The sequence below is a fragment of the Triticum aestivum genome, chromosome 5D (assembly GCF_018294505.1).
Source record: "Triticum aestivum cultivar Chinese Spring chromosome 5D, IWGSC CS RefSeq v2.1, whole genome shotgun sequence".
NCBI classification, from domain to species: domain Eukaryota; kingdom Viridiplantae; phylum Streptophyta; class Magnoliopsida; order Poales; family Poaceae; genus Triticum; species Triticum aestivum.
In genome coordinates, this window is record NC_057808.1 from 514,814,233 (window position 1) to 514,819,821 (window position 5,589).

The window sequence follows — 5,589 nt, forward strand, 5'->3', positions numbered from 1 at the left end:
ACAGGAATTTATAATTTCATCGAACTGATATGCCTTTCAATTTTTTATTTTACAAATGTTGTAGTATTTTGTGTGCAATGTATAAAATATGAGTGCTACTGTATTTCTATTTGCTACGTTGTCTTTGGGTCCTATAGTCTTGTTACATGATAGTGTGAAATTGGACATTATACTTAATTAAGCCATACTAATTTTTCACAATAAATTAATGAAAAAACCCATTAACTCGATTTTCTGCCTCCGCCGCTGACTGATCATGATGTGTGCGCATAGACCTCGGAGGGAAAAGTAACATATGAGATAATTTGTGGTGTTCACAGTTTATTTTGTATTAAAGACAGTGGTGTTCACATACATAATATCTTCTTTTAGTACATGGTTTGTGTTATCTCTCAACGTTTCAATTCAGATTCACTTATTTTTAATCTCATTTTCATGGGCAGCGTTCCATGCGAAAAACCACTTCTGTGCATGTACTCAAGTGATCACTATTTTGAATAGTGTCAAAATGGTATTTAAAGTTTCAGAAAATCCTATAAAATTTATATATGTTCATATGCTACACATGTGTCAAATTTATGTGAGGCCATAAGTAACTATATGAGCTACACAAAAATGATAAAATAAGATTTTGGGAAAATGAATAGTGTATGTACTGGTCACTATTTAGAAATCACGATTTTGCCTTTTTTTTGCAAAAATAACGATTATGATGTATTGTCAAAAGCTAAGAGTGGCAAAAGTAAAATGTCAAAATTTTAAATAACAAAATTTGGCAAAAGCTAACATGGCGAAAACAAAATTCTGCCAGGAAAATCTAGCAAGAGTGATCAACCACCTTGTAGAGTCTGAGTTAGTCATACGAACCAACATGTGATTGGATGATTATGAGGACAGTAGTATATATCTCCGGCCCACCAGGGTTCAAGTCTTGGTGCTTGTATTTTTCTAAATTTATTTCAGGTTTCTCTGATGCGTGTTCAGTTGGAGAAAACGTTCTCATCGACTACAAGACACTTATGGTGACTTTGTCAATCTCCAAATGATATCCCAGTTCAGTCTCTAGGAGATTCTTATAGACATAGGGTGTACATGTATGCGTTCAAAGTGTATGCACGTGTTTACGAATGTCTCTGCCTGGTGTTAAAAAAACAAGTCACGAGAACAGACAGCAAGGGAGGTGGTGATGTTGCACGTAGACGTCATGGAGTTCCGTCCGGCTCGCTTTGAATGCACAAAGTAAGTCACCAGCGTCACATGATCATTAATGGCGTCCCTCGAATGCTACTAGTAGTAAGAGTATCTATCCCCACAGCAATCCCAGGCTCCCAGCTGCCTCCATCCGTCCCCTTTTCTTCCTCCTCCTCCGACGCCACTCCTGCAGGGTTCGAGCCAGCGAGCGTGCACGCAAGACGACTGATGTCGGCGGGAGCCGTAGCGGAGCCGGACGGCTACGAGGCCGTCTTCAACGTGAAGGTCTTCTCCTATAGGTAGCTACGGGTAGAGGTCGTCTGCCATGACAACGACGCGCCTGGGTCCGGCACCAGCCGCAAGCGCCACCTAGGGGAAGACAAACGTGCGTGCAATAGCCAGCCTCGGTCGGTACCGTTGACTATTTTAGTTTTCTATTTTTCGTTCCTTTTCTCTAGGGTGTTAGTTTGGTACAACCTCCATCCCAAATTGTTAAGATCCGTACCTAGACAAATCTAAAACAACTAATTTGGCATGGAGGGTTCTGATTCTTCATTAGCTAGTAAATTCGTCTGTACTAGTTTTAAGGTAATTAATTTAGGTTTATGTTCTTCATATTTGTGGGTAATTCATTTTCCACAAATCCATATGCATATCTGATGAATGGATATCAGATTTATCCAGATGAAGCAATCAACAGATTTGTATATGTTCTTCAATCCACTGGACTGCACATACTTCAATGCAGCAGAACTTTATGTAGCTGGTGAGAAAAACTAGAACAATTTAGCATAATTTGTATTACCTCCGTCCTGAAAAGGTTTCCTTAGTTTTGTCTAGATACAAATAAAGATGTATCTAGTCATGTTAAAGAAATTGGCCGACTAACTAGTTAACTGGCTGATTAATTCCTTCTTGTAGGGTCACCAAGTAACCGATAAATTGATTAATCGGCAGATTAATGGATTAACTGTCTGATTAGCCTATTAATCCTCTACTTGCCAGCCAACCGAGTAGCTATCAATTAATGATTTCCTGAACATTGATCTAGCACTAACGTCCTTTTCAGGATGAAAGTAGTATGTGACTAGAAGTACACATTCACTTTGCCTTGCCGTTTTCTTTGTAGGTTTACTTGTTTTTTTGGGTTGTTTTTCGCGTGTGGCTTATTTTGTATTGCTTTTCGTAATTTGTTGGGGGTGGCCATGGTGTGAGATCCATTTAGGACATATAAATTGTTGAAGAGCCCATGATCTGATGCATCGGAAGAATCAGTTCACTGTTTTTTCTTCTTCAGAAAGTTCTATTTAGCATAGTTTTTCCAGAAAGGTTGTAGAGAAAGCAACTGAGGCAGCACAAGAGCAGGGTGCCTGGGCTAGAACTCATGGGAAAAATAAATACTGGCTTGGCGGATACTTTTACCTGCAAATAACTTGTCTACTAATTCTGCTCACACTGAGAACATGATGTTCCAGATATTTTTACCAGCAAAAAGCTTATCTAGTAATTCTGTTATGTGCCTTCTTGTCCTAGTGTTGCATGTTGCATTATATTTATCCAAACATGGTATTTTGCAGGTGATGATTTAGAAGATATTGACTCATCTTGTACTGTGTCGAGTACACCGATTTTACGAGTTGAGACGATTTATGTCAGCTCGGCGATTCTTGCTACAAAAAGTAGTTTCGTTTCCAAGGTAATTCTGACGATCTACTGAAATGCATTTGTTCTATAATCTGTTGCTCATCTTTCTGATGAGATTCATGCTTGTTAGCTTTTCTCAAATCGCATGAAAGAATCTGGCCAGGGGGAGGCAACAGTCAGAACTGCTGATTCTGGTAACAGTGTACTGTACTATTCTTTGCCATTGTTGTGATTTTATTATTGATGTATTCACCTTTTGAATAAAACATGTTAAAATTATAGAGGCGCCTGTTTAGAGTTACTTTGATGATTAATTGGCCATTGTCATTTCATCTACAGAATTTGCCAACCAAATGGATATTTTCTCATGCATTACAGGTTTCACAATTGATCGTTACACTTCGGTAATCATCTTTGCGTAAAACAATAGTTATGCATTTTCTTTTCTACTTCTTTATTTAATTGTTATTACTGCTTGAGATTTATTGAACTGTTACATCAATCCTTATGCCTCCTTGCTTTCATTTTCGACAGAGGAGATAGCCTTAATGGAGCTGTTACGCTTTATGCATAGTGGAAAGTTGACAGCAACAACTGAGCCCACTCCTCTGGTTGATTTATTGATGGCTGCTGACAAATTTGAGGTCGTTTCCTGCATGAAGCTTTGCGTTCAGCTTCTCATGGTCCTGCCTATGACTCCAGGATCTGCAGTGATGTGCCTAGATCTCCCATGTTCCATTTCAATGGCAGCAGACCTGATAGAGGCAGCTAAGAAATTCCTTGGTGAAAGGTACCCGGAATTCCTGTCAACAGAGTATGTGATCCCATATTCTTTGGATTGAGACACCTCTCCGTTTTCCCTTTACTAGGAAGCATGTGGACATTGTTGTCACAAAATGACATGGTTTTGCTACACTGCATGTTCCAAGATGAACTTATGAGGATCCCTGCTGCTGGGATTGAGGACATGTTATCAGGGAATGACTTCGGGGTTGCTTCTGAAGTAATTGTCTGTGACTTCGTGCTCAGATGGGCCTGTTCACCATGCCCAAATTCGGAAGAAAGGAGGAATATCTCGAGTTCTCGTTTACTTCCAGTAATGCGTCTTCTTATGACCAATGCTGTCGATTATTCTTGCCGTACAGTTGACTGGGCTGTAAAGCGTGACCAGTGCCGCTCTCTACAAATGCTGAGAGCAATACTCAGTCAGCCATTCAGTTGGGAAGAGTATGTATTCTCCCTCTCGGTACACTGGGTTGGTCATCTTGGTCTCTATATAGAGAGGGAACAAAACAAAAGGCCAACAAGGGCAGTGGTTGTTCACATGGAACCCATCCTATAAAACTGAGATTAAATATAATTGAATCCGAATTTTAGTATCGAACCATATTAAATGAAGTTATTGTATATGTGAACACCACAATCTTTAAAACAAAATAAAATGTGAACACCACAAACTATCTCATATGTTATTTTTCCCTCTGAGATCGATCTATGCGAGCACATCAAGATCAGAGTAAGAAATACAAGATTAAGCAAACTAGAGATTGCTACTTAACCATGATATTCCACTTATCGTCTCATGGTTTTGTTTTCCCTGAGATCTATCCAAACATATATGATAATAGTATGAAATGCATGAATCGTATTTGTTTATGGAGGGAAAAGCTAGTCTTAAAGGTGACTAGCTTTTGCGAGGCCTCTAAGTACATATTTTTAGCTCAAACCATTTTAAATAAGTAATAGATGAGACAAACCATGTATATTAAAAGAAGCAATTATATGTCTGTGAACCTCAATCATCGTTCATGTTGTCTTATTCCTCTGAGATATATCCAGAAACAGCAACATCAGACTAAGAAATACCAGAGTAAACAAACTAGAAATTGGTACCAAATCTTAAACATGAAATTCATTTTATCGGCACATCGTTTATTTTCCCTGATCGATCTATCTAACAGCCAAACAGCTAAGATAACAGTATGAATGCATGGATCTTGATTTTTATTGAGGCAAGACGAGCCCTTGGGAGGCTTCCAAGACAGATCGGTGGCTGAAGCCAAGGCGAGGTCCAAGGTGCTCCCCGAGCCATCAGCCTCCTCCTCGGCGCTGTCCGCCGGCTGCACACTGCTGCTGGACGAATCCCACTGCCCCAGAAAGTCTATCTCGGCTGGGGGGTCCCCTTCACTGCGGTACTCCTTCCAAAACTCAGAGTTGGCTGCAACCATGCTACCGGTGCCGCCATTCCCACCTCGAACTGGCACAAGTGCTGGCGCCACATTCGGGGCTCGGGGGCACCACCATGACAAGCGGTGCAGCAGGGGCTGGCTGCACTGCAGCCGGGACTTTGCGAGAGGTCTGGGTGCCGCAGCTGGGAGCGGCACCATGGGCAGATGCGCAATAAGGTTTGCCGTCCCAGCAAGGGTCTGCGGCCCTACAGGTAGCATCCTCCGAGGGGTGATGTGCCACTGTATGTGGACAGCAAGGACGTTGTGCGATACACACTGCACGTTGCAAAACGGGCACGGAGGTGGCAGTGGCCGTTTGGGTTCCAAGCCATCTCGGGTGGATTTTGGGTGAAGAGGGGTTTGATGGCAAGGTGTTGGAAGAGCTGGCTTGCTTGGGGAAATGGCCTGGGATGGTTACATTTATATAGGATGCGGCTGAATCACCCAACGGTCAAAATGGAGTAACAACGCGTCATCTCCATGCGGAAACTTATGATTCGTGCTTTTTTTCAATAAGAAACGTGTG

General features: G+C 41.3%; 1 pseudogene; it reads left to right on the forward strand.

Annotated features, from left to right (window-relative positions):
- The first annotated feature begins 1,335 nt into the window (after window positions 1-1,335).
- On the forward strand, window positions 1,336-4,177 carry LOC123121067 (BTB/POZ domain-containing protein At2g46260-like; annotated as a pseudogene).
- The last annotated feature ends 1,412 nt before the right edge of the window (window positions 4,178-5,589 follow it).